We start from the raw sequence: 13517 nt of genomic DNA, 5'->3' as shown, positions 1-13517 counted from the left end.
TATTTTGTTAAAACAGCTCGAAATATTGTCAAATAGGAGCTTGTTATACAAAACAATTTTTGTACTCTATTTGGTATATTTGGGAACTTTAAAAAAGACAAATGGATCAGAGGCTGCAAAATGAAACGTGTTTTCTGATTTTGTACTCTGCTTCGATAGTGTTAAATTTTATTACGATCGTTAATATTATGTATATTATTATCTATCTTCATAGATACCTATCTAAGTAACGTATTAAATTCTTTATTAAGTCTTTTTTCCCATTATCCAGTTTTTACAAAGCTCATAGATATTGCATAAGATCTTGTATTCTTGGACTAATAATTTTGTTGTTTTACGTAGGTGCAGCGTTCATTTTTAATTTACACCCTGTCTTGTAATATCAATCCACTCATCCATCAATGATTACATAGTAGTTCGTCTTATTTTTTCCTTATCACCTCTGATAGCCTAAATATTCTAATTTTATCACTTTAATAGTTCTTATAACTTCACAACTGTTTTGCATTCGTCATATTATTCATCTATAGCAGCACATTTTAAATGCTTTCAGCTTATTTATGTTTAATATTTTAATGTCTAGCACTACATTCTATATAACAAAGTACATAATACGTAACATCTTCTTCTTTAAGTTCTATCTTCTATGGAAGCTTGGAAATCATCATGGCTATGAGGAACCTGTTGAGTGCTGCTCTAAGTAGTTCTGCACTACTGTGTTCAAACCATTTCCTTAAGTTCTAAAGCCACGATATTCTTCTTCTTCCCACATTTCGCTTTCCTCGAACTTTTCCTTGCATAATAAGCTACAATATTAAGTATCTTTGCCCTGTCATCAGATGACTTAACTACTCAAGTTTTCTTCTTTTGATAGTCAATATTATTCTAGCTTTATTTCCTATTCTTCAAGTAACTTCTGCGTTTGACATTCTATAAGTCCATGATATTCGTAGGAATTTTCTGTAACACCAAAATTCAAAGGCGGCCAACTTATTTAGATGCCCTTGTTTTAATTTTCCAACAAAGTAATGTGGTTCCCTGTACGAAAACGCAAAAACAATATTTAATGTTACAAACATACAAACATACAAACAAAACTGCCTCATTCTTTAGTTTCAGTTTCAAACTCAAAACCAACGTCACCATTATAATCATCTACATCACCTATAATAGCGTCATTAGCAAGCAATGATGTAAAAAAGTTTTGCTCGTTTTCAGGAATCAAATGCATAATAGATTTAATATCATTTAACTTAGGCGCAGAAATAGGTTTTCCAGTCGGCCATGAAAGCTCCAAGTCAGTTGTTAATGACAGCTGTGGTTTACCTTTAACTTTTAGTTTTAAATCAACTTCCATAATCTGTTCATCATCATTATGTGAGAATTTAAAAAATAAACTAAATAAACAATTCTTCTCGATTTTAATTTTTCGAACCGACCACCAACCAGTTTACTTGTTGTCCTATAATATCGGCTTTGCTGTTGACAATCATTTTTTCTAGAGTACTTGAACTTAAGAAGTCACTGGTAACCATGATGTTTACTGTTATTGCATTTTTTTTCCTGAAGCTTCTCATAACATTTGTATAATCTTCTGTTTGGCATTGGTAACATTTTCTCAAGATCAAATGTTATAGTCTCCACAAGTTGATTAGATTTTGCTTCATTAAAATATTCTTTCATTTACTTTCTAGCTTGTTCGGCTGCTTCCAAGTATTCATAATGTCATTGGTTAAAATTTTCTACATTACTGACGATATTTGAAGCTGCTGATTTTGCAGAAAAAGTATCACATTTATTACATGTACCATTTTTAAAGTTTTAAGTGTAATGTTAAACTCAGTGTAGAAAATACGGCTATAATATGAGAAGCTTACAGGACTATTGTTTTCTGATTTATAAAGGTTATACATTTTTTCAAGTAGCCTGTCAGTAGGTAAATATTCTCTCTCTGTTTGAGTTCGTCGGTAATGAGATTTATACCTTAGAATTTTGTTAATATGTACCATAACCTCTTTCTTTTTCCTTTCAAAAAACCTTTTATGATGTTGATGCTTATCGCGGTTATCTTTTAAGCCTAATACTCTTGATTTTTTAAGTGTGGTATTTACGCGTTTAGTGGATATTCCTAGGGATTTTACGAACATATTGTGACATATTGCAACAAGGATACCCTTGAATATGGTTTCCTCGTCATTTAACTACATTTTCTTGAACCATGGCGATAATAAGTGATGTTTGAAGATCATAACTACCAACATTCCAGTATGTCTCAAAAATTACTCTGCGGATGTCACCATTAATTTTTGTGTAACATTTTTCTTTAAAGTTACATTGATAGTCAATAAACTGTTTAGAACATACGTGTAACCCTCTTTTAGAAATATATGGTTTATTGGTGTTTTTTAAAGTTCTCCGAATTGCTTCTGTTTGTCCAATGTACTTCCGTTTTCTTCCTTTTCCTGCTCTTCCTTTCCAATCCTCTCCTTAGTCTACTTGTTGGGGATAATATCCGTTATTAGAATCGTATTTCGTATTTGCACTGCTGTCTGATGAATCATCGGTACTTTCTGGATATAAGGGTTTATCATTTTAAAAATCAGGATCTGCAATATTGTCGTCCAAGTCACTCTCTTCAGATAAATCGGTGTTCCGGCCTTCCATAGTTGTATTATGAGCCGTTTTGCTGCTTACCACTTGGATAACTGACTACCTTAGTTGTTACCTGAGCTATGATTATCCTGAAACAAAGTTATAATAGGTAAGTGGCGTATTTATACGGTAACCAGTATTTTTTTAGAACTGACTATAAAAAAACGGTATCTAAATATATTTTGATTTATAACAAAACACCAAAGTAATTATGTATGTTTGACTACCTAATTTGTGTTCATTGAATAAGATGATTAGGAATATTATCGTGCAAATCCTACTTCAAAAAACATCTTAGCAAAATACGAAAACATTTTAGGTACCTATGTGCACAATCACTTCAGATTCCATAAATATCATATTTCTGAACAAAGAACCAATAAGAAGAGAACTCATATTATTGCTACTAGACATTTTAGAACATGGAACCAAACAATAATAAAAAATACCAAACCCCCACATTTCTCTTAACTTCATTATTAAAAAAGGAACCAAGTAACATATTTGAGGTTATAAAATCCATATAAAAATGTCATAATTTATAAAATTGTCTGCTTTTATTATGTGCATTGGATGGTGCTGGCAATACTTCAGAGGCTTTAAAAAGATTTAATATTTGTTTTCCACGCGACATTCTTACAAACTTTCAGATTATTTCGAAATCACTAAAGCGTGGTCTAAAAACTGTGGATCTTTATTCTAAAGTTACTATTTCGCGAAGCTGTACAAGAACATAGACCTTTCGTCAATATATGGCTCTAGGGGTATTATTTAAGATTTATATTCTGGAGCTGGGTGCAGGGGTATTGTGTAAATCCATTTAACGACAGAAATTAATATTTCAAATTTTGGCGGTTAGTTCCCTGTTCTATATCTACATCCAAATTAAAGAGTTCAACCATTACATCAATGACATCTTCATCAAAGAGTTTTAATAATTCGATGCCCACATCATTTGGTCCCGTAGCTTTGCCCTCTTTTGTGTTTTTCATGGCCTAGATGACTTCTTCCCGTAATATTTGTGGTCCGGTATTCTCTGTGGTTTCTAGTGATAGTTCTTCTCTTTCATCATTAAATATGTTTTGGATATAATTAGTCCAGTGACCCAATATTTCCTTCATATGAGTAATCATATTTTCTTTATTATTTTTAAGGATATTCGTTCTTGTGCTTTTTCTAGAACCTGTCATTTGTTTGATTTTTTTGTGTAAATTTAAGCTATCATACTTTTTATCCAGATCTTCTATTCCGAGAGCCACCTCTCTTCTGCCCCTCAAAATTTCTTTCTGATGTTTTCTGAATTTCTTTATATTTATTTAGGTCCTTTGCTTAATGTTTTCTTCGTTCTTCCATAAGTTCAACAATTTCTACTGTCATCCAAGGTTTTCTTTCCCAATTGGTTTGAGGGTTCCTTTGCCAACTGACACAAGGGCATGTTAACGTAACGTAACACCGTATCTTAAAAATCTTTTCTATCTTAAAAATAAAATGACATCTTCCTTTTTTCGCTAGGGGTTTTTATTGGATCTGGTGAATCTGGTGGATTTTGTGAAATATTATATTGGTTTAGAACTATTTTCCAATCTAGAGCAAAGTTTGTATTTTAGCTCATTAAGACAGATAACGTCTTATGAAAGAAAATATTGATAACTCTACGAAGAAAACTTTTCTACGTAATTAATGTTTGTTAACAACTCAGCATTGTAGAGGGTATGGTTGTTAATTTTGGTTCAGTACTAAACAAAAGATGAAATAAAAATATCATTGGCCATCTTCATGTTTTTTAATAGGTACAGTTATTTTTGGCTATTTTTATTTTAGTTCTGATAACAGATCACTAAAAATTATTTAGAAATATATTTACCTTGTTAGAAATCGCCTGTTAAGAAGTTGGTTTTAGCATAATTTTGGAAAGACACAATACATGACAAATCTGATACCAAGCGAAAATTTAAAAGTCAGTTGCAACCAAGTAGCATTAAATCACAAATATAAATACTAAGTCATAAAATCCAAATAGCCAAGGACAATTAAACAGATGAACAGCAAAGAAAAATCACTTTAGCTTGGGCCACATATGGAGCTCTATCTGACATCTTCAAGAGCACCATGCTAAATTATTTAAAAAAGAAGACATTCGATCAATATATGCTTCCAGTTATGACCTACGGCGACAAAACACTTTCTTTAACCCAGACCAAAGCAATCAAACTCAGGGAGGCCTAACGAAGAATGGAACAGTCATTACCTGGACTCAAGACAGGGTTAAAAGAAACAAGAAACAAGAAATAAGGACAGGCGTCACAGATATCATAGAGCTCATAACATGACTGAAGTAGAGGTATCCGCCTATACGATTGACAGACGATGTCAAAAGAATCGCTGAGAATTGGCTGCAGGAAGCTCAATGATTGAAAATGGAAATGAAAAAAATTGGGGAATGCCTATATTTAAATTTGGTCGCCAAAAACTGAATAATTATGATGCTAATGAACATTTATTTAATTACATACTTAGGGGCTTTTGTACTGCATAAATGAGTGGTAAACTGTCTTTGAGTTTTCAAAACGATCTATGTGTAGCAATTACTTTGCCACTGACGAAGCTTTTAGTAGAAAAATCAAACATAGATTACGTCGACCGTAGATATATAGGCAGTGTTGTGATCGGAAATGGCGGTGGAATGCTATACCGAATAAATTATAGCCTTTAGTTAAATGTTAAATACATTTTCAAAAAAATCAAGAAAATTGTATTTAGTGAATACAATATATTATTAATTTTTGAAGTTATACTTCTATACGCGCGCTCCACGTTGGAAATTTGTATGGGAGTGAATCTGTGAAATCATTACATACGTAAGATAATGAGTAAGAGAGAGACAGAAGATATATTTTCCCTCTCTCTTCCTCTCTCGAATATAAAAATGTTCCTTTTGTATATATAATTTAATATTATATATATTATATAAAGATATATATACATATAATATTATACATTTAATAAAATATTTATTAATATTATTATTTATGTGATATGTTTTGTATTATTTATTAAATGTTCATAATTATATTAGTCTTTTGTATTTCAAAATAATAATCTCAATAAATCACTGTATGATCCAGAACTGTCAATTTTGAAATACGTTTGTGTCATATCCTCGGTAGTATAGTAGTCAGTATCCCCGCCTGTCACGCGGGAGACCGGGGTTGGATTTCCAGTCGGGGAGGACTTTTTTATTAATATTATTACATTATTGTCATTTTTAAATACTTATGGATATTGCAGTTTAATTTGTATTGCATTATTATATTAATAACAAAATAAACAATGAATTTTACTGCAGAGTATGTGTAAAAAAATTTTTGCATTCAACTCCTTTCATACATATATGAAAATAAAAATATACATTTTCATCAAAATATTGATTCAATCCTTCATTGTTAGGAAGTTGTTATTAATTATGTTTCTCTTTCTGCTATGTCTTACCTATAGAATTACATAATATGTATTGATTGTGCAGATTGACTCCCAAATAAATTTGTGACAGCGAATGCGTGTATAGAAGTGTAACTTCCACCGGCAGTCCCACTGGACTGCCACACCCGTTTTTTTTTTCTATAGCTCATTGACTTTGTTATGAAGGAAGATCATTTTTATAATAATCATTTAAATTTTTAGGTGCTTGTGGTCCAAATGCAGAATTTGTTCAATGCAAATCTTGTTGTGAGGAAGAAACTTGTGAACGTAGAAATCCACCATCATGTAACATTTGTCCTATGGTGTGCAATTCGGGTTGTGTTTGTAAACAAGGATACATCAGACAAAGAAAGGATGGACCTTGCGTAAAAAATTGTTGAAAACTTAATATAATATCAATTGAAGTTGAACTAAAATGTGAATTAATTTATTTGACCGTGATAAATAAAGAATCGTTTTTTTAAACTAAATTGTACTTAACCAGAAACGAAAGATTTAATAATTTGGGAAGGTGCATTCATAATTAACAGGTCAAATAACATTAACGCTAAAATAAATCAAAAAACTATAAAATAAATTAAGGTATTGGGTAAGTTGGCTCGACATATTATCTAGGACAGTTTTATCCTATTTGGCGTCAGTTGCATTGCGTTATTTGATGTACCCTTATGCTATTAGCAAGACTGATGTTTTAATTATCCTAACGTTAAGAGATAAGTTATTTCGAAATTCTTATTTATATCTTTTTAAAACTTTTTGCGGTAATCGTCAAAACTTTTGTGTACCTATTTTTTGTGAGTATTTTCTTGAAGTCGCGTTTTTTTTGGCATATTGTGTGTATAGTGAGGTTATGTATGAATAGTATAATATTCCAGCACATAAGGATATTTTTATTAAATAAATTTATTTTCAGCCATATATATATATATATATATATATATATATATATATATATATATATATATATATATATATATAACTAGAACGATTTAAAACGTTCTCCTATGTCTTTCGATACCCAGCTGCCACTTCTCTCGATTTATCCATAAGTCTTCTTCTATGTGTATGTCTTATATTTCTCTACTGATGTCTTCTCTCCAACTAACATTACCACAACAGTTTTTTCTGGCAAATTTAGCATTAAGTTACTTTCGAACCAATCTTCGAAGGTCGGTCCATCCATTTCGTCGTGGTAGTCCTGAGTATTTTTCTTTGCCAAAAACGTGAGCTCTGCTTCATCAACAAATCCACTGGTAGATCCTGCATGCAATAAAACGAACCGTTCACCACGATCTGTTGGAGCCTTTAATCCTATTGTCAGACCACGAACAAAAGCATCGCAATAAGATGTAATTGTTTTATCAACCCATTATTTTTTGACACTGTGTCTGATATTTACTCATGATTCATCCAAATACACTATGTTGTATCCTTCTGCATGGGATTTACGAATTGCGAGTAAATAACGATGACGCCACGAGATGATTTCTGGTTTTTCAATCAAAATTGAATTTTTGCCACGTTAAAAAAACACAAAATCCATATCACTCAGCAAGCGATGTAGCGTAGCCCGTGAAAAGTTGGGCAAAGTTTCTTCGACATTTACAACAGCTAATATGGTGTTTATTATTGGTAGTATGTTGTCACGAAAAAACTGATGAACAAATTATTGCCAACAGCAAATCACAATAACAGCCACCAATAAATAGTAACAATAACAAAACAGTAACAGTACATTCACGATGGTACAAATAATCGTAACTCGAATATGTTTATGCGCTTTGAAGAAAAAATAAAGACTAATTAAGGCCCTGGATGTATCAAGCATTTAAACATATTCTGTACAAGAATTACTCTAATTGCCTATGAATTACTGAATAACTTAGAAGAAAGTATTTGCAGTTGATATCCACCAAAATTACAAATTCCTTACACATTATGACAGTAAATAACATTTTAAATTTGGCAGTTAATAGAAATTACCGGAATTATTTTAAACTTTGAAACAAATGTTTATTTAATGCACATTTTATTATAATAAAATATAAAAGTTGATAAGTTACTATTAAAAACAAATAATGTAGGTATAGTATTATGTAAAATTATTAGCAAACGATATTTGTAAATTACATAAAATTGTACGTGAGGAGTTGGTTGAGAATTCCTTGTTTATTCCGTTCATTTTGAAAGATAGTTAATAGAGAACGCCATCGCTCACTGCATAAAACTGCCAACGTCTTGGCGAAATTCCCATAAGGTTAGCATTGCATATCTTACCCTGTACAGACTAGTCACTTTGAGACAAAGTATAGTAGGAAGCTTCGGAGCATAGAATATACTGTTTCAATAAATGGAGAAAGAAAATGTGTTTGTCGTCAGGCTTTTATTAGCATTAATGGCATAAGCGAAAAAGAAGACCACTATAGGAACTGTGTTGGGCGATAACAGAGGGAAGCTAAGTCCAGGAAATAAAATGTTTGGATATAGAAAGCAGTTGGTCAGAGATCACATTGATTGAATTGTTACCGTTTGCAGTCACTATAGCAGAGCCAAAAGTCCTGTTACCATTTAGCACCGGTTTCGTCAATTACTGGAGTATATAGAGCTTATATGGAATGGCTAAGACAGACACATCCTGAAGAACAGTCTGTGATAAGAGTCCTACTATCGAAATATCTTTGTCAACAAATTCAATATAAGTGTTCAGCCTCCTTCGAAATGTGGGCTTACCGACGTATATTACGTATATCCTGGACTGAGCACGTGACCAACGAAGAGGTACTACGCCGGATAGGTAAAGAGAGAGAGGTAGGAATAAGTATAAAGAAAAGAAAGTTGGAATACTTGGGTCACGTTATGAGACATAATAAATATAGAGTACTACAACTGATCGTTCAAGGGAAAATAGACAGCAGAAGGGGTCCAGGGAAGAGAAGACACTCGTGGCTCCAAAACTTGCGGCAATGGTTCGGATTATCATCTGCTGAACTATTCAGATCTGCCGTAAACAAAGTCAGAATAGCCATGTTGATTGCCAACGTTCGGAACGGACAAGGCACATGAAGAAGAAGAGCCTCCTTCTGTTGATAATTGTAATACCTGCTAAGATTAAAGTTGAACTTGATGGGTTAAAGACTAGCAACCCAATTCTTCCAGAATAACTGAATTGGATATTGAACTGAAGGATCATTTAGCAAAGCAGAAAGCTGCTAAGAATATGATGACAAGCTACAAAAGCAATCAGGATGAAAATACTGAAGTTGTATGTATTGATTTACAAGCATTACCCACGCCTAAACTTACCTGCAACGTACAATTCAAACAGGAACAGCCATAATACAGTATTATGCGAATTAATGTGAACAAACAGAATTAATTTGTAAATATGGTTTATTTAAGCCAAAGGTAAATTTAGGTATACTTACATGAGATTTTTCATTAATTAGTATTTAATATGTCCTCTTTTACTTTTATGACTTCCTGTAGTCTTCTAGGCATGTAATCCACAAATTTTTTGCAATTGTTTGTGATTGCGTCATCTCTAAACCACACCTTAATCACTGCTTCCACCATTTTTATTTTTGTAGTACAGTCAAATTTTTGTAGTTTAGCCTTACATATTGCCCACAAATTTTCAATAGGATTAAGGTCAGGTGAATTCGCAGGCCAATCAAGAAGGGCAATATTATTATCCTTGAAGTATTTCTTCATAACCTTTGATACATGGCATGGAGCTGAATCTTGTTGAAAAATTGCAGTCCCTTCGGTCTGTACTTTGTCAAGCTCTATAGCTAAGCGATGCCCTAGCATGGCTTTGTACTTTTCACTGTTCATCATACCTTCAATAAGAATAAGAGTGCCAGTTCCTGAGTATGAAAAACAGCCCCAGAACATTTTTTTGGTGGGATGTTTAACTATTTGGTTAATATGGCTAGCTGAAAGTGACTTATTGGCTGCCTTTCATACGAATTTTGATCGCTGGCACTGCACTAGGAAGTGGGTCTGATCAGAAAATAACACTTTTCTCCAAACTTCTGCACTTCAATGAGTGTATTTTATTGCGCAATTTTTTCTTTTTTTTTTTATCGTAGGCGCTGTCAGAAGTTGTTTCTTCTGCGGTCTCACCGCTCTTCTCCCTTCTTTTAAGAGATGTCTGCGTACCGTTGAGTCGTGCATTTTTACTCCAGCCTTTTCTAAATCTTGCCGAAGATCATAACTTGTTTTTCTGGGATAAGGTTTGCTATCGCGCAAAAGAAAAGCTTCATCTCGAGGAGTAGTCTTCCGTTTTATTCCACATTTTTCTTTCCACTGCACTTCAACTGACCCTGTTCCCTTTTTTTGTTTAATTATTTTGTTTACTGCACCCAAACTTCTGCACACAACATTCCTTTGCAATGTCCCTCTGAGTCATTGGTGTATGCTCACTAAGTGTTATGATCCTTTCTCTTTTCCTAGGAGTGATATCCATATTAAAAAGTTAAACCTGATTTCACAGTTAAATCAATGAAAATAACACCAATTTGCACATAACCTGAGATACAACAAAATATAATATTGATATAAAACACAAAACACGTGTTTTGAACAATACACTAATAAAGTTTTGAGGTTATGTTGTTTTTTTTTTTGACAAAACAGTTGACAGAGTAGGCACAGCAGATGTGCCAACTTATGAATACACGCGGATCGTGCGAAATAGCTGGTTTTCATAGTCACTACTTGGAGAACTTTGTTAATAAGCATGTGCGTAAAGTTACAATTTTTAGTGATAACTGTGCCGGGCAAAATAAGAACATAAGCATTGTTTTGTCTAACCTTCACCACATTGATGAAAATCGCTTTGATCTTATTAAGCACGTTTTTTTAATGTCAGGGCATTCGATGATGGGATGTGATCGAGACTTTGGTTCAATTAAATTAAAGATCAATGACTGTGAGGTATTTTCTAAAGAACACTATTTCCATTTCCTTACACACACTAAAAAAAAAGAACAAATTCCAAGTTGTTAATGTCACGAGGGAAATGGTCCAAGATTTCAGTATTCTTCAAAAAGCAGCAATAAAATCTCAAATATCTCGCATATAACACGGAAATTCTTACAATCGTCATACTCCAAAAGGGACGAAAGAAACTTCACGATGTAATAAATTTTAACGTAGATAGTATAGAACTTCCTCTCAAATACCAGAGTGATCTCAAGCTTAAATAAGAAATGAAAAAGGACTTATACGATCTTCTTAATTATGTACCCATGCCCATGTAATTATGCACACAAGCGTGTTTTACAAGAAGCTGTTAGTGGAGGAATTAGTATGTTAGTAACAGAAGTCGAAGAAACTGTAGACGATGAAAATCAAATTTAGTTTAAATGAAGCATTATTATTTGCGAATTTTGCAAATTATTTTACTGCTATTAGCAGCCTGTTTAATTTTGTAGAATAAAAAATAATAAACCATTATACTTTTTATTTTATAAAATCTTCCAAATCTTGCACAATCCTCTTTAATTACGGTATAGTTTCATGGAATTAAGCCACAATTGGTTGTAATAATAATTACATTACAAAAAACTTTTTTTTTCTTAAAAAAAAAATGTAATTATCATTACAGCCAATTGTGGCCAAATCCCATAAAACTATACCTTTACCAAACATGCCACAAGTAAATAGCTTTAGAACATATCCTCTTTTAAGTTTTGTTAATAAAATAAAACTTCGCTCTTACTATTCTAACATGTTTTTAAACTTTATACTCAGTTTTCCAGAAACGTGTTTTTGCAGTTCGCCTTCAGTTGTTGCTAGTACTTCGTTCTGGTGCTGTGTAAATCCTGATTATTGTAAAATCAAATTAAAATATTGCAAAATTGTATCAAAATCATTTTTTTTTTATTTAAACACAAAACCACATCAACCGCGCAGAATTATTAGTGGATATAACAAATACATGAAATATTACATTAAATAAAATTGAATAACTTGATGTCTTTTAAATAGCTTAACACTGTCGAAATTTTTTTGGTGAGAACTGTCTTGAGATCATCATCTGTGAATTCGTGGATCTTCTTTTTTCCTTGAATTGAGGACAATCAAGCAGGATGTGTTTCACAGTCAGTGGGTTAGAGCATGAAGATAGCTACTCCGCCACTGGCCTGTTGTGCTACTCTGTTTTTTGGAAAACATTGATAATTTCGAAGATTTATATTAACTTGTTTAAAATGAGTTTCTTGAAGACATAAGATCTTTGGGCATAATTCATTTATTAATAGTTTTAACTGTTCCAAATGGGTATAAAACCCATTAAGATTCCACTGTAAAATAAAGGAATTGGACATGTTAGAATTCTGCCTGAGATAATTGTTCATCTGTTTCTTCTGTGGAAGAGATATTATTGGGCTTAAGTTTCTTTTTTAATCTAGTTATATTATTTTTTAATTTTGAATTGTGAGTATAAACCTGAACAAAATTAAGGATCTCAATTAGCTCGGTAGTTTCATTCGAGTAATCTTTTGAAATTATTTCAGGGTGTTTGGCATATATTGTATTTTCTAGAAAGTCACATATTTCATTATAATTTAGGATAAACGGTGGTGATCTGTTTTCTATTTTGTCTTTAATTGACTCTAGTGAAAGTAAAAATTCTTCGCGGGACTTTCTGGTTGACTTTTTTGACTTTTTTTTGGTTTGCTTACTACCGGAGAAGTAAATATCTGTGAATCGGTCTGTGGGGTATTTTCGTTAGTGTCTGGAGAAGATGAGATGAACCTTTCTAGTTGATTAGGGAGATTTGTATTAATTGGATTTGGTGTTATTTCTACTGGAGTAGGATTTCTGATGTTGTTTGAGGTTGATGATGTTGGAGTTTTTAAGGAAGATGTTTCACTTCTATTACTTATGGATCCTGTCAGGTTATTGTCAGTTTCCATAATTTGTTCTGTTTGGTTATTAAAGGATTTTATTGTAATTAATGTGTTTTGAAAAGTTTCTGGATGTGCACTAGCAGTGGATGAATTAGCTTTGTCAGAACTTTGTAGTTCTGTTTGGTTATTAGATGTATTTACTGTAGGTAATATGTTTTAAGAAGTTTCTGAGTATACATTAGAAGTAGTGGGGTTTGCTTGGTTAGAGCATTCAGCTTCCTGATGACCAATAGTCTTGCATTTTGTACAGTTAAATCCTTCTATAGAAAGGTATAAACGATAATTGGTATTATCATAAGAGATAATGAAAGAATCAGAAATGGATATATTGTCTAAAGGTGTAATAAATATTTGCCTTCTAAAACTCAAGACATGATTGTATTCGCTTTTAGGCATACCTACTCTTAGAAAAGTCATTTTTGAGACAGAGTTTATACCCATCTGATGTAGTTCTTGTTCAATTAACGA

Source organism: Diabrotica undecimpunctata, chromosome 1 (genome assembly GCF_040954645.1).
Source record: "Diabrotica undecimpunctata isolate CICGRU chromosome 1, icDiaUnde3, whole genome shotgun sequence".
In the NCBI taxonomy this organism is placed as follows: Eukaryota; Metazoa; Arthropoda; class Insecta; order Coleoptera; family Chrysomelidae; genus Diabrotica; species Diabrotica undecimpunctata.
This window is presented reverse-complemented; position numbering follows the sequence as displayed.